This window comes from Asparagus officinalis, chromosome 1 (genome assembly GCF_001876935.1).
Source record: "Asparagus officinalis chromosome 1, Aspof.V1, whole genome shotgun sequence".
In the NCBI taxonomy this organism is placed as follows: domain Eukaryota; kingdom Viridiplantae; phylum Streptophyta; class Magnoliopsida; order Asparagales; family Asparagaceae; genus Asparagus; species Asparagus officinalis.
Genome location: NC_033794.1, coordinates 86,918,708 through 86,941,066, shown reverse-complemented (window position 1 = coordinate 86,941,066; position 22,359 = coordinate 86,918,708).

Here is a 22,359-nt window from a genome sequence, read left to right as displayed (position 1 = left end):
ATAGCTCTTTTGTCGACTCTGAGCTGCTAGAATCCTCTATCTGATCAAGGCTATCTTCTCAGTAGTCTGCCTCACCAGCTCCGGTCCAAGCATCAAGCTGTCCTCCGGCTCGGCCCAACATATCGGTGACCTACAAGGTCTCCCGTACAATACCTCATACGGGGCCATACCGATCGTCGCTTGATAACTGTTATTATAAGCAAACTCTATCAATGGAATGTGATCCTCCCAGCTGCCTTGAAAGTCAATGACACAAGCCCGCAACATGTCTTCCAACACCTGATTTACTCTCTCTGTCTGACCATCCGTCTATGGGTGGAAAACACTGCTGAATGATAATCTGCTGCCAAAAGAGTCCTAGAAACTCTTCCAAAAGTGCGAAGTGAACACCGAACCTCGATCCGATACAATCGTGTCTGGAACTCCATGAAGTCGAACTATCTCCCGGATAAATATCCTCGCATATGCCTCAGCATTATAGGTAGTCTTCACTGGAATGAAATATGCCGACTTCATCAACCGGTCCACAATTATCCAAACTGAATCATTCCCCTTCTTCGACTTCGGCAACCCTACAATGAAGTCCATAGAAATGTCTGCCCACTTCCACTCTAGAATGGGTAAAGGTTGAAGTGTTCCTGCCGGTCTCTGATGCTCTGCCTTCACCTGCTGGTAGGTAAAACACTTAGCCACATACTCTGAAATCTCCCTTCGCATACCACTCTACCAAAAGTGTCTCTTCAGGTCCTTGTACATCTTAGTAGTCCCTGGATATACTGTGTACCGAGTACGATGAACTTCATCAAGTAACTCTCTCTTCAGCTCGGCACTGGCTGGTATGACTAGCCTGCCCTTCATCCGGAGACCTCCGTCTGCTCCAATGATCCAATCAGTCTTAGGCTCCTTGGAAATCTCCTCCTTTCAGATTTGAATCCAAGAGTCTCCCAACTGAGCTCTGACAACTCTGTCACTCCAAGATGGCTGCACTGACACAGCTCCCAAAAATGCACTTGTTCCTCCAATCTCAGGTCTAAAATCAAACTGGCTAAGAGTGATAAGATTCCGATGTAATGAACACCTCAAAGCTGAAATCCGATGTCGACGCTTCCTGCTTAAGGCATCTGCTACGACGTTCGCCTTCCCCGGATGATACTGAATCGCGAACTCGTAGTCCTTGATAAACTCAACCCACCTCCTCTGTCTCTGATTGAGTTCCTTCTGAGAAAAGAGGTACTTCAGACTCTGATGGTCTGTGAACAACTCAAACTGTACTCCATATAAGTAGTGCCTCCATGACTTCAGTGCAAATATCACTGCTGCTAACTCCAAGTCATGAGTGGGATAGTTCTGCTCATGCACCCTCAACTACCTTGAGATATAAGCTACTACCCTCTGAGTCTGCATCAATACGCCTCCTAAGCCTGCCAACGATGCATCTATATATACGACGAATGTCCCGTCCCTGCTCGGAATAGTCAAAACCGACGCTGTAGTCAACTTAGCCTTCAATATATCAAAGGCCTTCTGGCACTCCATGCTCCATATGAACTGTACACCCTTCTTCGTAAGGTGTGTAATCGGCGTCGTAATCTTCGAGAAGTCCTGAATGAACTTCCTGTAATATCCAGCTAAATCCAAAAAGCTGCGAATCTCTGTCACCGTCTTCGGTGGCTCACAATCAAGAACTGCCATGACCTTTTCCGGGTCCACTGCTATGCCCTCTCTACTGATGACGTGGCCAAGAAATCTGACTTCTGAAAGCCAAAATTCGCACTTGCTGAACTTGGTATACAGCTGATGCTCCTGCAGAGTCCTCAACGCTATCCGTAGATGCTCTTCGTGATCTGCCTCCGATCTCGAGTAAATGAGAATATCATCAATGAAAACGATCACAAACTGATCTAAGAAGGGACGAAAAACCCGGTTCATCAAGTCCATGAATACCGCGGGTGCATTGGTCAACCCAAATGACATGACCAAGAACTCAAAAGATCCATATCTAGTAAGAAAGGCGGTCTTGGGAATATCCATCTCCCGAACCCGCAACTGATGATAGCCAGAACGAAGATCAATCTTCGAGAAATACTGTGCTCCCTACAACTGGAGAAACAAGTCATCAATCCTAGGTAGTGGGTACCTATTCCGGATAGTGACCTTGTTCAACTCTCTATAATCTATGCATAATCTCATACTACCGTCCTTCTTCTTCACGAAGAGGACCGGCGCGCCCCACGGAGAATGACTCCAGCGAATAAAACCCTGAGCTAACAACTCATCCAACTGGGTCTGAAGCTCCCTCATCTCAGCTGGTTCCATGCGATAGGGTGCGCGGGAAATCGGGGCTGTGCCTGGCTGCAACTCAATACAGAACTCTACCTCTCTCACCGGGGGTAATCCAGGTATGTTCTGAAAGACATCCTGATACTCTGAGACAACTCTAGTCTCCAATAACTCAGCACCCTGATCCCGTCGCATCACCTCCTCGATGTACGCCAGAAATAACTCCGCAAATCGGTTGCCCTGAGAGGTGGCTACAATCATCTCGGACCCATCGGATGCTCGCAACTTGACTGTCTTCGCAAAGCAGTCAATACTAATATGGTAGGAAGACAACCAATCCATACCAAGGATGACATCGAACTCGGACATATGCAACACTATCAAATCCACTATGAACTCCGACTCGTCTAAACTGACGGTACACCTCCTACAAACGCTCTCCAGAAGCGATACCTCACCTAAAGGGGTGGAAACAGATAAAGGGGTGTCTAGAAACATCCTGAACTGCCCGAATCTGTCCCTCAGTCCTCTGAGCTGCTGGCGGTGCCTCGAGTCTGTTCTGTTGGCCCTGACCTCTGCCCTGCTGGGCTGCTGCTGGTTCGGACCCTTGCCCTGCTGGGCTCCTGCTGGTGCGCTACGACACTCCGATGCCTTATGCCCGACCTTGTGACAGTTAAAACAAGATCCCTGGAACTTGCGCTGCTGATGCGCTCTCTGATCCTGCTGGGGTCCATTCTTATAAGAGCCCTGATGCTGCTGCTGATGTCTAGAAAAAGATCGCTTGTTCTTCCCTTTGTCACCGCTCTGCCCTGCCTTGGCCTTCCCTTCCTTATCCTTCTGGAACATGCTAGTCTCAATCTCCTGTGAAGTGGCAGCCTCAGCTACCTCCCTAACTGAATAGAACCTCCTCGAGACTAGGTATCGACGGAGATTAGGGCGAAGCCCTGCCAAGAACATCTGAGCCTGACGCTCTCCTATCTGCTACATACCCGTAAAATGTAGCAACTCCATGAACCTGCTCTCAAAATCTGCAATGGTCATGTCCCCCTGAGTCAACCTGGACAACTCAAGCTCCTTCCCAGTCTGTGCTACAGAAGAAATGTACTGCCCATCAAATAAGTATATGAAGTCCTCCCATGTGAGGGTCATCCTCTGCTCTGGAGTAAACTGAAGTCGGTACCATCTCCCGGCATCCCCTTTAAGCTGTAGGATGCCAATCTCTGCTTCTGCACTGAATCCACACTGAGTATGTCAAGAATGTTGCCCACATCCTCCTTCCATTTATGGGCTGTAAGAGGGTCTGGTGATCCCTGGAACTCTGGTGCCCTCATCTTCTGGTACCTCTCTACCATACGGAGCCAAGCCTCCTGCGCTGTGGCTCTATCTGGGACTGCTAGATGAACAGCTACAGGCATGATCTCTGGGGATCTCTCTCTAACAGGAATGACGGGTATCCTCTGCTGCTGAGCTATCGGTGGTGGTGGTGCTATATGAGTCGTCACCAACTCCTCAATGGCTGTCATCCGGGCAATAAGAGGAGCCATGATATCCACCAAATACTGAGGAGCCTGCTGCAGCTCGGGTGGTACCTACTGAGGCTCGGGTGGTACCTGGTGGTGCTATACAATTTTTTTTCACAACATATAGTATTTGCACAAATACTTTAAACTTATACAAAAATAGTTGTTATATAAAAAAAAATTTCTCAAATTTTGAGATATACGCATATATCATCCTCACTCATACTAGGAAATCCTTACGGACCCTATACATGAATCCTAAGAAACTCTATCCTAGCTCCACTACTCGACACAGGATGATCCTAAGGATACAGGAACTAGAGCTCTGATTTCCAACAAATTTTTAATCACCTCATTCTGAGGTCGTATACGAAAGTTACAGCCAAAATACCGAAGAGTATCTTTCTAGTCATACTGGGTTTCCAGTTTCGGGTTTCGGGTTTTGGGCTGTATTTATTCGGATTTGCTGCCATATATATACATGTTTATACATGGAAAACATCTCGTTTCTTTTGTGTTCCAAACTCTAGCAGCCCCTCTGTGATGCCCCTGGGTTCACACAAGGCTGCAGTCCTTGGTGAAACCAAGAATGTCAAACTTGCCATGCACCACACCGTGCAATAACATGTTTCACCATCACAATTCTATCACTCTAGTAGAGTCAATAACAGGTGTAGGTACAAAAAGCAAGTAAAAGATAATACAAGAGATAACTGATGGAATAATAGGGATCAAAATGCTATTTCATCATCCAACATGCAGATAGTACAAAAAAAAAAAAAAAAACAATGTCTGAAATGAATATACTGAGGTTCTCAACAAGCCTCAAATACAACAAGTCTGAATGAAGGATATAAGGCGTACAACCTTTACAACATCTATAGCATAGTCCTCAAATGTATAATACCAACTACAGTGGAGCCCAAAGAAAATTATTACATAGCTAAAATGTAAAGCTGAACACTAAAGTAGTCCACTATCAACCTGCGACTCTCCGTGCTCCTAGCTCGTGACCTGAAAGGGGGAGGGATAACGAGCGTCAAAGCGCTAGCGAGTAACATCACAACCAACCCCAAGGGAAAGGGCTTGTTGTATAAGAAAATACAATTAATATATAATAGATCTAAAATCATTGGTCTTGCTAAAGAGGGTTTTAGTAGTTAGAAGTTTACAACACGAGAATAGGTACGTCGAGCAAAATAATCCAGACAAGGAAACCCTCATATATATACCTTATATCTCAAATTTGTAAACTCCTAATCACCAAACCCGAGGTTCTAATACAGGAACAATAATAAATGAAATGCAACAAATCTCAGAAAACAAGCGTAGTACCATATCATAGTCTACATGAATGCCATGTCAAAATCATGTCGTGAACTTCTGTAAGAAGGTCATATGCAGGGTTAAGAACTATGTCCGAAACAGGAACTTTATAAGTTAGTTTCCAACTCATAGAATAAGTGGTAAATATCCTACACGAGGACTGAAATGGATTATAGTCCAACACGAGGACTGAAATGGATTATAGTCCAACACGAGGACTGAAATGGATTATAGTCCAACACGAGGACTTCTATGGATTATAGTCCAACACGAGGACTGTGGCATAGAGGAAATATCACTGTGATGTATATAATGAAGTCTACTTATATCAATCTACACTCAAACAGTGTATAAGTCTCCAAATCATACCCTCAGGTCATCTATCATGCATGGATTACATAGTGAGACTAAATATCAAGGTCAGATAGTCCAGGCAAACCCCCGAACATAAGTAATATACCCAAAAATATTCAGAACAGAAAATCACAACAGATAGTGCGGCGGTCGACCACACCGGTCGGCCGCACTCTGGTATGCGACTGGCGGTCGACCGGAAAAACGTCGCGGTCGACCGAAAATAAATCGCGGTCGACCGAAATAAATTGCGGTCGACCGGAAGAACGTCACGGTCGACCGAAAATAAATCGCGGTCGACCGAAATACGACCGCCGAGCGGACAGAAACCCAAATCTGGGTTTCTGTCAGCTCGAAACCTGAAACAAAAATCTTAAAACGAATACCCATCTTTATGGAAATGTTATGCAGCAGTAAAACACAAATTTAAACCTTTAAAACTTGGTCAACAAGATACCATATATATATATATATATATATATACATGATCTACCCATTGTTAACAATAAAAAAAAAGGTTTTTACTTCTTTTAAGCTAGATTCAGATCTAGATCTTTTAAACAGGAACCATTGGTGAATTTTAAGAACAAAGAATACACTAATTTCGTACTTTATGCCATAATGTTCTATTAGCTATTCAAAAATACGAATTTGGCTCAATGAAACCCAATGAAACTCAGTTCTTGACATGAAAACAAAAGGGGTGGGGGGTTAGGCGAGAAGTTACTCGCCTTGGGTGTTGGCAACTGCTCTGGAGATGGTTCTCTTTCGATCTGACCTGCAAACTCCCACTGCAACTCCTCCGAACTCCTCAAAGATCACCAGGTCTAGTTAGGGTTTTTGAGGGGGGAGAGGAAGGGGGCTAGGGTTTTGGTTTCAATACTGAGGGAGGCTCTCTCATGAACAGTAGCATATATATACCCACTTACAAACCCGACCCGAAACCCAAAGACCCAAAATAGAACCGTAAAAGAAAACGAAGCCTGAAACTCTCTGTACGCTGGTCGGTCGACCGCACCGGTCGACCGCCACGGTCGACCGCGTCGGTCGACCGCTCAGCACAGAAATGCCTTCTGTAGGCATTTCACCTGCTGGCCATATATCACTCGATTTCTCTCACTTGTATACACCTGCTGGGTTCCCAAACCCTGGTAAAAATATATACATCATATATATATATATATGGTTATTTATCACCAAAGAAAGATTTATTACTATTTATTCACACCATTTCATTATAAAATTTCTGGGTTTTACATTCTTCCCCCCTTAAAAGAATTTCATCCTCGAAATTCGGAAATTATACAAATCTCAAAATATGAACTACTAGGTAATATATAGAGATATTTATACTTAACGATCTAAAATGATAATATTCTTACTAAAATCCTAATCTAGTGGAACTAGTACATCGGGTGAAAAATCCAAACAAGGAACCCCCCATACATATACCATGTGTTCCAAAAGATTAGATATTAAGCGGAAATATCTTCGTTCTAGCGTTAAATATAAACATAACCAAAAATATAACATAAAGCAATATATATGATATGGTACGAATTTTATTTACCTGCTCAACCAAGTGTGGGTAGTCACGACGCATGTCCTCTTCGCGCTCCCAAGAAATCTCCTCAATGCCTCCTCGGTTCCACTGAACTTTCACCAAGGGAATTACCTTGTTTCTAAGCCTCTTGTCCTCTCTGGCAAGAATACGAACCGGAATCTCAATAGTAGTCAAATCATCCTGAAGCTCGATCTCCGGTGCATCCAATACTCGCTGCTGGTCCTCATCATGCAAGTGCTTCTTAAGCATAGAAATATGGAACACACTGTGTATACTAGACATCGATGCTGGAAGATCTAGTCTGTATGACACAGCCCCAATGCGCTCTAGGATCTGAAAAGGCCCAATATATCTCGGTGCAAGCTTCCCTCGCCTACCGAATCGCTGTACGCCTTTCATAGGCGATACCTTAAGCATAACCAAATCTCCAACCTGAAACTCTAGGGGTCTTCGCCTCTTATCTGCATAGCTCTTCTGCCGACTCTGAGCGGCTAAAATCCGCTCCCTGATCAAAGCTACCTTCTCAGTGGTCTGCCTCACTAGCTCGGGCCCAAGCATCAAGCTATCCTCCGGCTCGGCCCAACATATCGGTGATCTACAAGGTCTCCCATACAATGCTTCATACGGGGCCATACCGATCGTCACTTGATAACTATTGTTATAAGCGAACTCTACCAATGGAATATGATCCTCCCAACTACCTTGGAAGTCAATGACACATGCCCGCAACATGTCCTCCAACACCTGATTCACCCTCTCTGTCTGGCCATCCGTCTGGGGGTGAAATACACTGCTATAAGATAGCGTGCTGCCAAATGAGTACTGAAAACTCCTCCAAAAATGTGAAGTGAAAACCGATCCTCGATCCGACACGATCGTGTCCGGGACCCCGTGAAGTCGAACTATCTCCCGAATGAAGATCCTCGCATAAGACTCAGCTGTATAAGTGGTCCTCACCGGGATGAAATGGGCTGACTTCGTCAACCGGTCCACTATCACCCAAACTGAATCATTCCCCTTCTTCGACTTCGGCAACCCCACAATAAAATCCATAGAGATATCTGCCCACTTCCACTCTGGAATGGGTAAAGGCTGCAGTGTCCCTGCCGGTCTCTGATGCTCTGCCTTCACCTGCTGACAGGTAAAACATCTAGCCACATAGTCTGCAATCTCTCTCCGCATACCACTCCACCAGAAACACCTCTTCAGGTCTTTGTACATCTTGGTAGTCCCTGGATGTACTATGTACCGAGTACGGTGCGCCTCATACAATAACTCCCTCTTCAACTCTGCACTGGCTGGCATGACCAATCTACCCTTCATCCGTAATCCTCCATCTGTTCCAATGGTCCAGTCCGCCTTAGGCTCTTTGGAAATCTCCCCCTTACGGGTTTGAATCCAAGAGTCCTCCAACTGAGCTCTGACAACCCTGTCACTCCAAGATGGCTGCACTGACATAGATCCCAAGAATGCACTGGTTCCTCCAATCTCGGGTCTAAAATCAAACTGGCTAAGAGTGACTAGATCCCGATGTAGTGAACACCTCAAAGCTGAAATCCGATGTCGACGCTTCCTGCTTAAAGCATCTGCTACGACGTTCGATGCACCCTCAACTGCCGTGAGATATAAGCTACTACCCTCTGAGTCTGCATTAATACACCTCCTAAGCCTGCCAACGATGCATCTGTATATACGACGAATGTCCTGTCGCTGCTCGGAATGGTCAAAACAGGCGCTGTAGTCAACTTAGCCTTCAGAACATCAAAGGCTTTCTGGCACTCCATGCTCCATATAAACTGTACACCCTTCCTCGTAAGGTGTGTAATCGGTGCCGAAATCTTCGAGAAGTCCTGAATGAACTTTCTATAATATCCAGCTAAGCCTAAAAAGCTGCGAATCTCTGTCACCGTCTTCGGTGGCGGTCCACTGCTATGCCCTCTCTACTGATGACGTGACCAAGAAATCTGACCTCTGAAAGCCAAAACTCGCACTTGCTGAACTTAGCATACAGCTGATGCTCCTGAAGAGTCCTCAATGCTATCCGTAGATGCTCCTCATGATCCGCCTCCGACCTCGAGTAAATGAGAATATCATCGATGAAGACAATCACGAACTGATCTAAGAAGGGACGGAACACCCGGTTCATCAAGTCCAAGAATACCGTGGGTGCATTGGTCAATCCAAATGGCATGACCAAGAACTCGAAAGACCCATATCGAGTAAGAAAGGCGGTCTTGGGAATATCCATCTCCCGAACCCGCAACTGATGATAGCCAGAACGAAGATTAATCTTCGAGAAATACTGCGCACCCTGCAACTGGTCAAACAAGTCATCAATCCTAGGTAGTGGGTACCTATTCCGGATAGTGACCTTGTTCAACTCTCTATAATCTATGCATAATCTCATACTACCGTCCTTCTTCTTCACGAAAAGGACCGGTGCGCCCCACGGAGAATGACTCCGGCGAATAAAACCCTGAGATAACAACTCATCCAACTCGGTCTGAAGTTCCCTCATCTCAGCTGGTGCCATGCGATAGGGTGCGCGGGATATCGGGGCTGTGCCTGGCTGCAACTCAATACAGAACTCCACCTCTCTCACCGGAGGTAATCCGAGTATGTCCTGAAAGACATCCTGATACTCTGAGACAACTCTAGTCTCCAATAACTCAGCACCCTGATCCCGTCGCATCGCCTCCTCGATATACGCCAGAAATGACTCCGCAAGTCGGTTGCCCTGAGAGGTAGCTACAATCATCTCGGACCCATCAGACGCTCGCAACTTGACTGTCTTCGCAAAACAGTCAATACTGATATGGTAGGAAGACAACCAATCCATACCAAGAATAATATCGAACTCGGACATGTACAACACTATCAAATCCATTATGAACTCCGACTCGTCTAGACTGACGGTACACCTCCTACAAACGCTCTCCAGAAGCGATACCTCACCTAGAGGGGTGGAAACAGAAAGAGGGGTGTCTAGGGGCTGAGCTACGAGCTGGAGTCTAGTCATATATGCATGCGAGATGAATGAATGCGAAGTTCCTGAATCGAAAAGAATACGGGCGGGAAGAGAGTTCACAAAGAACGTACCCTCCACTACAGCTCCGCTGGCGCCATGATCACGAGGAACCACTGCATATACCCTGCCTGTGGCTGAAGACTGCTCTGCTGATGGCGCTGGAGAATATGGGATAATCTGTCCCTGGGAAACATCCTGAACTGCCCGAATCTCCCTGACCTCTACCCTGCTGGCGCTGCGGCTGCTGCTGGTTCGGACCTTTACCCTGCTGGGCTCCTGCTGGTGCGCTGCGGCACTCTGATGCCTTATGTCCGACCTTGTGACAGTTAAAACAGGATCCCTAAAACTTACGCTGCTGGTGCGCTCTCTGCTCCTGCTGGGGTCCCCTTTTATAAGGGCCCTGATGCTGCTGCTGATGTCAAGAAAAACCTCTCTTGTTCTTGCCCTTGTCCCCACTTGGTCCGGTCTTAGCTTTCCCTTCCTTGTCTTTCTGGAACATAGAAGTCTCAATCTCCTGAGAAGTGGCAGCCTCAGCTACCTCCCTGACTGAGTAAAATCTCCTCGACACGAGGTACCGTCAGAGATTAGGGTGAAGCCCAGCGAAGAATATCTGAGCCTGACGCTCTCCTGTCTGCCACATGCCTGTGAAATGCAGCAGCTCCATGAACTTGCTCTCAAAATCTGCCACAGTCATATCCCCTGAGTCAACCGGGACAACTCGAGCTCCTTCCCGGTCTGTGCTACAGAAGAAATGTACTGTCCATCGAAGAAATATATGAAGTCCTCCCATGTGAGAGTCATCCTCTGCTCTGGAGTAAACTGCAGTCGGTACCATCTCCCGGCATCACCCTTCAGACTGTAGGATGCCAATCTCTGCTTCTGAACTGAGCCCACACTGAGTATGTCAAGAATGTTGCCCACATCCTCCTTCCACTTATGGGCTGCAAGAGGGTCTGGTGATCCCTGGAACTCGGGTGCCATCATCTTCTGGTACCTCTCAACCATACGGAGCCAAGTCTCCTGTTCTGTGGCTCTGTCTGGGACTGCTAAAGGAATAGCTGCAGGCGTGACCTCTGGGGGTCTCTCTCTGACTAGAACGGTAGGTATCCCCTGCTACTGTGCTACCGGTGGTGGTGGTGTCCGTGGTGCTATATGAGTCGTCACCAAGTCCTCAATGGCCGTCATCCTGGTAATGAGAGCTGAGGAGCCTGCTGCGGCTCTGGTGGTGCCTGCTGAGGCTCGGACTGAGCTGGCTGCTGCTCTGATGGAGTCTGCTATGACTCCGCCTGGGTAGCTCGCCTGGTACGGGGTCTACCACGTCCTGCCATCTCTCTGATCATAAGAAAATAAGGGTCTATGAGTCAAAATAGACTTCTATAAATAGCGTATCACAATAAGATTTTCACAACATATAGTATTGCACTAATACTTTAAACTTATACAAAAATAGTTGTCATAAAAAAAAAATTTCTCAAATTTTGAGATATACGCATATATCGTCCTCACTCATACTAGGAAATCCTTACGGACTCTATACATGAATCCTAGGAAACTCTATCCTAGCTCCACGACCCGACACAGGATGATCCTAAGGATACTGGAACTAGAGCTCTGATACCAACTGTGACGCCCCTGGGTTCACACAAGGCTGCAGTCCTTGGTGAAACCAAGAATGTCAAACTTGCCATGCACCACACCGTGCAATAACATGTTTCACCATCACAGTTCTATCACTCTAGTAGAGTCAATAACAGGTGTAGGTACAAAAAGCAAGTAAAAGATAATACAAGAGATAACTGATGGAATAATAGGGATCAAAATGCTATTTCATCATCCAACATGCAGATAATACAAAAATAATGTCTGAAATGAATATACTGAGGTTCTCAACAAGCCTCAAATACAACAAGTCTGAATGAGGGATATAAGGCGTACAGCCTTTACAACATCTATAGCATAGTCCTCAAATGTATAATACCAACTACAGTGGAGCCCAAAGAAAATTATTACATAGCTAAAATGTAAAGCTGAACACTAAAGTAGTCCACTATCAACCTGCGACTCTCCGTGCTCCTGGCTCGTGACCTGAAAGGGGGAGGGACAACGAGCGTCAAAGCGCTAGCGAGTAACATCACAACCAACCCCAAGGAAAAGGGCTTGTTGTATAAGAAAATACAATTAATATATAATAGATCTAAAATCATTGGTCTTACAAAAGAGGGTTTTAGTATTTAGAAATTTACAACACGAGAATATGTACGTCGAGCGAAATAATCCAGACAAGGAAACCCTCATGTATATACCTTATATCTCAAATTTGTAAACTCCTAATCACCAAACCCGAGGTTCTAGTACAGTAACAATAATAGAAGAAATGCAACAAACACCAGAGTAATATATCATGTCGTGAACTTCTGTGAGAAGGTCATATGCAGGGTTAAGAACTATGTCCGAAACAGGGACTATATAAGGTAGTTTCCAACTCATAGAATAAGTGGCAAATATCCTACACGAGGACTGAAATGGATTATAGTCCAACACGAGGACTTCTATGGATTATAGTCCAACACGAGGACTGTGGCATAGAGGAAATATCGCTGTGATGTATATAATGAAGTCTACTTATATCAATCTACACTCAAACAGTGTATAAGTCTCCAAATCATACCCTCAGGTCATCTATCATGCATGGATTACATAGTGAGACTAAATATCAAGGTCAGATAGTCCAGGCAAACCCCCGAACATAAGTAATATACCCAAAAATATCCAGAACAGAAAATCACAACAGATAGTGCGGTGGTCGACCGCACCGGTCGACCGCACTCTGGTGTGCGATTGGCGGTCGACCGGAAAAACGTCGCGGTCGACCGGAAATAAATCACGGTCGACCGAAATAAATTGTGGTCGACCGGAAGAACGTCGCGGTCGACCGAAAATAAATCGCGGTCGACCGAAATAAATTTGCGGTCGACCGGAAGAACGTCACGGTCGACCAAAAATAAACCACGGTCGACTAAAGCCTCTACATGAGCTCAGCGGTCGACCGCACCGGTCGACCGCCGAGCGGACAGAAACCCAAATCTGGGTTTCTGTCAGCTCGAAACCTGAAACAAAAATCTTAAAACGAAAACCCATCTTTATGGTATGCAGCAGTAAAACACAAATTTAAACCTTTAAAACTTGGTCAACAAGATCCCATATATATATATACATGATCTACCCATTGTTAACAATAAAAAAAAGGTTTTTACTTCTTTTAAGCTAGATTCAGATCTAGATCTTTTAAACAGGAACCATTGGTGAATTTTAAGAACAAAGAATACACTAATTTCGTACTTTATGCCATAATGTTCTATTAGCTATTCAAAAATAAGAATTTGGCTCAATGAAACCCAATGAAACTCAGTTCTTGACATGAAAACAAAAGGGGTGGGGGGTTGGGCGAGAAGTTACTCGTCTTGGGTGTTGGCAACTGCTCTGGAGATGGTTCTCTTTCGATCTGACCTGCAAACTCCCACTGCAACTCCTCCGAACTCCTCAAAGATCACCAGGTCTAGTTAGGGTTTTTGAGAGGGGAGAGGAAGGGGGCTAGGGTTTTGGTTTCAATACTGAGGGAGGCTCTCTCGTGAACAGTAGCATATATATACCCACTTACAAACCCGACCCGAAACCCAAAGACCCGAAACAGAACCGTAAAAGAAAACGAAGCCTGAAACTCTCTGTACGCTGGTCGGTCGACCACACCGGTCGACCGCCACGGTCGACCGAGTCGATCGACCGCTCAGCACAGAAATGCCTTCTGTAGGCATTTCACCTGCTGGCCATATATCACTCGATTTCTCTCACTTGTATACACCTGCTGGGTTCCCAAACCCTGGTAAAAATATATACATCATATATATATATGGTTATTTATCACCAAAGAAAGATTTATTACTATTTATTCACACCATTTCATTATAAAATTTCGGGGTTTTACACCCTCTCCTCCTCTCTCAAACCCTAGCCCTAAACTTGAGTTCTCGGAAGAGTTTCATGAGGCGAAAAGCACGGAGAAGGCGAGATTTGTGGCATTTGGCATCGAGGGATCGTTTACTGATTGTTTTAGGGGGTTTTGTACATGATAAGGCAATATTATCTGCATCCAAACCCTTCCCTTAATAAAGATTAGACTTTTAATGGTTAAAATGATGTTTTTCATGGTAAAGTTTAACCCGACATGATAAAGTTTAGATTTTTGATGATAATTCTTTAAACCATGATAGATCTATAATAGTTCATTGTTGTTTATGATAGAAATATGATCATGATCATTAGGGTTATTTATAATTTTGTTTTTAATTTATTAATCATGATTAAACCATGCTTAAACCCTAATTTGGCAATTAAATGATATTTTATGTTGATTAGAGATGCTTAAAACCCTAGGTTTGGGGTAAAACAAGATTTAAAAACATGGAAAAACAATTGTTACATTGATTTCAAGTTTCATACAAGTATATTTTGTTAGCCTTCTTGTTTTGATGATGTTTAACAAACAATTTACTTCTAATATTGTTTGTCTAGTATTTGTGTTCTCTTAATTATTCTAGGCAAATAACGAGTTGGAGGATGGATGGAATAGAGCTTCAACGATCATATCCAATGGAGGTTGGCGGAATAGTAGGTGAAGCTTATGCAATTCAAGTTCAAGATCCAAGTTCAGCTTCATCCGCACAGTGTACCAAGTTGAGCTACAATGAAGATCAAGATCGGCTTGGGTAATCTAGTTTAGGTTTTATATTATGTGTGTTAAGTACCTTAAGCTCAATATAATATACACACATATTTTATTGGTTTCTTTGTATATATATATAGTCATATATATATACAACACAAGTTTTGGTTTTTATGTTTATAAATATGAAATTACATATTTCATATTTATTATTGTGATTTGGTTTAACTACTTAGATATGAAACAAATATATTTTCATATACATACTCATATGTTTCATTTTCTATTGTATTTGTAAATTCTTAGTTTTTAGACTTAACAATAATCATATACATATTTTATTAAGTTTACATAATTATTATGCAAAGTTTCAAAACATGGTTTAGCCAAAATGTCAAAATTCACATGTTTACATTTTTATGTTTTGACCTATTTTGTAAAATGATGATATTTTTTATTTGGGAAGTCCTTTTTGGAAACCAGTCATTGTAGCATGTTTATTATCATGTCTACAATCATTCCCCAAAGTTTTATATTTTTTGAAATTTATTTGATATTTTTAAATAGTGTTTTAAAATCAGCAAACAGTTTTTCAAAACCTGTATTTCATGTATCAGTTCACGGTCGACCGACACGGTCGACCGCGCCTGAGTCTTTTGCATAGTGTGCAGCAGAAACTTTCGCGGTCGACCGCCACGGTTGGCCGTCAGCTGAAAATTTCTCGCGGTCGATCGCCGCAGTCGACCGTCGACCTCTCTGGAGTTTTCTGCTGGTTTTTTGTTGCTTGCGGTCGACCGTCACGGTCGACCGCCGCTCTATCAGATCCTTTCCAACTTCTTGTTACCATTGGCTGGGGTTTTTTTTGTCATTTGTTTGGGGTTTTTGCTGTTATTTCCTCTTCCTATATAAACCTCCAAACCCCCTTCTACCTAAGCAACAATGCGAGTGTTTTAAACAAGTTTAAGAAAGTTTTTAACAAGGGTTTATGGTTGGTTTGAGTTTGGTTTAAAGCTGTTTTGGTTTTCACAAGTGGAGGAGATTATCTTCTTGTTTGGGCTTCAATCTCCATCTCTCCATCTTGTTATTCAGAGAAGAATCTCTAAACTCATTTCTAGCTATTTATTATTTTGTTTATAATTTCTATATGCTAGATTTTAATTGAGTTTAGTTTGATTTTGATTTTACTCATTGTTTACACACACCCACTTGAGCTTATTGTATTTGCATTCATAATATATTTGGGTTGGTGAGAGTTGTAACTTTGAGTGTGAGCTTTAATTGAGTTCTCGCATTGTATTAGAGAACAAATCATTTATTGTTACATTGTGAGATTGTAAGGTTTTCGATGAGCTAGAAAACCGAGTGTGTTGTGAAGTTTTCGGTGAACTAGAAAACCCAGTGTGAGGAGTGAACGTTGTTCGGTGAGCGTTAAAAACTAACACTGTGAGGTGTAAATGTTATTCGGGTGAGCGTAGAAAACCCGGTTGTGATAGTGGATTTCTCCCCGGGAGTGGGGAGCGGAGACGTAGGACGGAAGGTCCAAACTCCGTGATCATATCGTGTGTTTGAGTTTGCTTTGGCGCACTTAATCTTATGTTTATATTTCTTGTCGCCATTGTCCATAGCTCATTATTTATATCATCCATTATCTAGTTTATTTTGTTTACTCTTGTATTAGTTTATATATCATTGCATATATATTTCATCATATAGGATATATCTTATTGTTTACATTGCTTATCCTAGCTCATATATCTTGTTGTATTTCATACTTGCTAGGATAACTTGTTAACTAGTTTTTAATTGGCATATAATCGGATTAGATTAGCATAATACCCAAATCACCCCCCCTCTAGGGTCTAACATATTTATGTTAATTTTGTCGATAACTAGGGTTCTTGTAAAGAATTTGATTATTTGGGTTGTTAAACTTGATTAGGTTAAATCAAGTTTAAGTAAATCATGAGATATTTTTCTGATATATAGAAATAAAGTTTTCATCTTGTCATATGATTTATAAATGACAAAATTCATGTTTTTGATGAGTTAAAATTTTTGCAAGTTCAAAACCTGAAAACCTATTATGCTTCTACGCGGTCGACCACGGTGGACGTGACGGTCAATCGATGGGCAACGTTTTTGTGCAGGAAGCTCTCTATTTCTGCACGGTCGACCGTGGTGGATGCGACGGTCGACCGCTGAGTGATATTTTGTGCAATGTCTTTCTGCTCATTTCACGATCGACCGCGATGGTCGCGACGATCGACCGCTGGACCTGTTTGTGCATGTGCATGTTGTTTACATGGGTTTGTGTGACCCGCGAGTTATCTGGGTTAGCTGGTATTTTAATATACTGTAAATTATGTATTCTACATATGAGTTGATTATGGACATGAGTTTAGGATTTACTCACCAAGACACGAGTGTGAATAGTATATATGCATTTTACTTACATCATTTATTTGTATTACGCTCATCATATGCAGTCCTCGTGTTGGACATTTATCTATTACGGTCCATGTGTTGGAACTTAATCATATGCAGTCCTCGTATCAGACATTTACTTATTGCAGCCCATGTGTTGGACCTTAATCATATGCAGTCCTCGTGTTGGACATTTACTTATTGCGGCCCATGTGTTAGATCTTAATTATATGTCGTCCTCATGTTGAACATTTATCTATTGCAGTCTATGTGTTGAACATTCATCATATATAGTCCATGTGTTGGACACTTATTCGAGTTGTCTTATCTAATATGTAGCAGGTGAAGTCCATGTGTTGGACACGTATCTGATATCTGTTAGGACACCTTTGATATGGTTTGAGATGGAGTTGTTTTTTCTTATTGCTCCATGTAATAGCTTTTGAATTTGGTATTTAGCTATTCACAATTTGAGCTAACGGGATATTCGACATACCTATGCTCGTGTTGTGGATTTCTAAATATCAACATCCATTTATTTCAGAGTAGATGATTGCTTATATGTATGTATTAACAAATATTTTCCTTATATACGGGGAAAATGATCTAGGTAGGCTATGCTTAATAGATAGAGCATCTACTTCAATTAGTAGCCCTTCCCCGGGGGCGGATGGAGGTAATCTTGCCAGCGCTCTGATGCTCTTGTTGTTGTCCTTTTTTTTAACTTTCAGGTGGCTCAGAGCATCGGAGGGCCGTAGGATGACGAAGTTATTGCATAGTCGCCGTCACATGAGTTACTAGTAGAGACTCTACAGTAGAGTTATTTCCATTCGGAAATTAGAGTTTTGTATCATATTTTGTAAAGTCTATGAGCCTTAGTTATATTTTCAGCTATTTTATGTCGAGACATATTTATTTATTTTGGATGTCGGATGTATTCCAGATTGTTCACCGAGAAATGACTTATTTATGAGATACTCCTTTCTATATCATGTCTGTTGTAGTTATTTCCTTTCTTTTATCTGTTTTGTACCTACACTTTACTTTGATTCCACTAGAGGATATTACTGTGATTGGTGAAACTTATTGTTACATAGTATGGGTGCATGGCAGGTTTGACATCTCTGGGTTCACCTTGGACTACAGCCATGTGTGAAAACATGGGCGTCACAAAGTTCCAAGTGGTTCCTTCACAAGAAAACACACAAGTTAAAGAACCAAAATAAATAAAATCCTATGTATAAGCACCTTCCTCGGCAACAGTGTCAAAAACTTGACAGGGCATAAATGTATACCTCTAGAGTTGCAAGTGCACAACCAATCAAGTTATAGTATAAAAAGTTATCGAACCCACGAGGAAAGTATTTGTAGGAGAATATCAAAATCGGTTCTTATGTCGTGTGTGTGACAATTAGGACAGATGAATGTGATTGTGGAGAGATAGAGAGAGTGAGAGTGATTGCATGTAAATAAGCACAAAATAAGATTGAGAGTTGATAGAGAAAGAGTGGATGTGATAAAGAATAAATGTAATCAACAAGGAAAGAAAGAAAGATGAAGGAAAAAAAATCAAGAAACAAATAAGAGAAAAAGCAAGAATAAAATAAAAAATTAAGAAAGTAAGAGATGGAGGTAGACCTGTCTATCCGGGCCGGCCCGGCCTGGGAAATCAGGCCCGGGCTGGGCAAAACCGAAGCCCGGACCTGGGCCCGGGCCTGAGCGGGCCGGGCTCCGGGGCAGCCCATTTTTTTATTTTTAAATTTTTTTATATTAAAAAAACAATAAAGCATAAAATATACATAAAAATTACAAAAAATAATATAAAATTTTTTAATTAATTAAAATGACATAAATTACAAGTACAAAAAATTATAAAAATAAAAGATGATAAAAATAAATTTTTTATTAATAATCATGTCATTCATATATTATACATAAACAAATTGTAAGTACTTATAGAAATTACATAAACAAATTGTATTATACATAAACATATATATAAAAAATATAATATATATACATATATAGGTGAAAACTCCTATCAACTTAAGTGGATAGGAAATAGTGTGTCCACCAAAGTTTTTCCACTCATATATTGCCTAGGGATCCTTGTATTATATAAAAATGTGTTTTATATTATTTTTTAGAATTTAAAGGACTAACATCTAAAAAAGCTCTTATTTTTTTAACACATTCACATTCCAAAACTTTTTTCAGACGAATAAACACAAAGTTTACTCGTCGATTCTTTGAACCCACCTACTTTCACAATCGCTCTTAGACGTATTGAAATATTTTTAAATTAAACCTTAAGCAATTTGGTATAAAATATATAATATATAATATTTTTAAATTAAAACTTTAGCAATTTGGTAAATATAAATATATAATATACATGTGACGGGCAATGGGCGTGGAAACTGGTGTTCCCACCTCACCTGTAAACTATGTTTTTATCTATAGACACCCTACACATTGCGGTGGTTCGCGAACGAATGAGCTAAGTATGACAATATTAATTAGTAAGTATATACCCTAACCTTTTCATATTAATTAAAAAAAGACTAGTCAAGCCAGTCACCATGAGAAAAGTCTTGAGTCTTATGTTATGTATTGTGGATTTCTAAATCTCAATCTTTTTTAAGTTCAGGATAGATGGTTTTATATTTGTATGTACTTACTTATTTTCATATATATTCCTAACTCCCTCCTCCTAGGGGCGGTGGAGATGATCTCGCTAGTGCTTTGACGCTCGTTGTTTTCTCTCTTTTCAGGCATAGAGTCAGGCGCACGGAGAGTCGCAGGTTGATTGAGTTTTGGCTTAGTCTCCATCTTTATTTACATTAGTAGTTATTTATGATCCACAGTAGTTTATTATTTATTTTTAAACATTTATAGTTGTATTACATTTTTGGAAAGACAAGGTGCCTTAGTAACATTTCCATTAACTCTATGTATTGAGACATTTTATATTTCTTCCAGTATCAGTTGTATTTCATGTAATTCAATTGGGAACATGATTATTGACTATTTCCATATATTTCTTCTTTATATATCATGTTCATTATATTATTACATTCATTTGCCTGTTTTGTACCTACACCTGTTCTTTGATTCCACTAGAATGATATTATTGTGATGGTGAAACGTGTTATTGCACAGTGTGGGTGCATGACAGGTTTGACATTATTGGGTTCACCTTGGATTACAACATTATATGAAACTAGGGGTGTCACAGCTTTACGATCACAAATTGATCATTTATAAATTTTGTTATACATGTGTGCATAGTGAGTGTGTGATTTGAAAATATTAACATGTGACTTTGCATACAAGTCCATAAATTTCTTATTATTGTCAATGCATTTAGTTAATGTTGAATCTAAGGAAGAAATGTGATTTTTCATGTGATTCAACTCATCATTTGACATAATCACATTGACATTAGAAGTAGAACAGTCATGATTAATGTTGAAAGAATTAAATTCATTCCTAATTGTTTCTACTTCTAACAATGCATCATTTTTCTCATGAGTTATGCTAGCAACATTCAAGATTAAGGCATTGTGATCCAATTTCAATTTTTTATTATTTTCTTTTGTGGAGTTTCTTTCATGAATATTTCCGGATGATGTTTGGATCATCCTTTTTATTGACATTGGAGATTTGTTTATACTATTATATTTAACTTTAATTAAACTACTTTATAAATTAATTTTTTGTTTAAGATTTGTTTTAAAACTATGTTTTGAGACACCATTCATAATGATATATCTTTATGTGTTCTCTTGATCTCTTTGCATGTGAGTTATGATTAGCACGTTTTTATATCTATGTTTACTCACATATATGCCTTACTATATTTTTTATGCTTTAAAGCTTTTTGATAAGGGGAGCCTTCCCTATCCCTTTCCTTGTTTATACTCACCGTGCCTTTTTGATAGGGAGAGATTTCACTCTCTTATTCTTATTATTCTTCCCCATTTTGACGTTGAAAAAGGGAGATGCAATTGGTCGACTTATAAGCTAACAATCAGATACTCAGATTTTCCAAAAAACCGACTTATCAAATTCAAATAAAAAAATAAATTAACTCCAAAAATTATGAAATTTAGGGAAACATTTATAAACATGAAAACAAACATGTTAAAGAAGAAATTTTTGAAATATCACTTCGTATTTGTGAAAACTTATTGTTTTGTAAAACGAAAAAAATACGAAGTTATGAAAAACACTATTTGATGAAATTTCTTCAAATAAGTTTTGAGATTCTTTTTAATAGATTGATAGACTTAAGAATAGATATAAAACAATATTATTTAGTCTATAATCCAAAAATATGATATTCTCTCAAAAACGTGTACGTGTATGAATTTGAGCTATAGGTATATACACATAAAGTAAAATCCTAAAATGCTATACCCAATCAAATAATCTTCGTTGAGCTCGATCTTGGTAACATGAATGAAACTTGATCTTGTATTTGACTTGAATTGCAACGGCTTTTTTCTAATATCGTTCAACTTCCAAAATATCGTCGTTGGCGTGCAATATCCAAATATATCCCTGAATATATATTGGAAGAAAAATACAAGCCACTAAAAAACATGATTAGAAATTGTTTGTTAATCATCAAAACAAGATTAGAGAATAGGCTCATAAACATTAGACCTAACAATCTCCCCATTTTTTATGATGACAAACAATCTACATAAAGAGTATATAAAACATGCATGATACCAAATGAATATACAATTTATATTCCTCATGCATAAAATCAATAGATAGCAAAAGCAAGATATACTCACAATATACTTGTTTTACTTAAGCTATTTTTGTTTGTGTAGACCGATTTGTGTAGTTATATTTATGTTAATAGTGGAGAATCTCCTCGATGGTGAGGAGTGGAGACATAGGTCGAGGGTTGACCGAACTCCGGGATCATTTTGTTTGTGTTAGTATTTGGCATTGGCGCACTTTTTTTGTTTATATTTTATATTTCCTATTGCTTAATTGCTTATCCTTGTTTATATCATTGTATACATCAATATTGCATAATAAGTTTTAATTTGGCATAGAAACTGGATTAGATTAGCAATTACCCTATTCACCCCCTTCTAGGGTACATTCAGATCGTTATGGA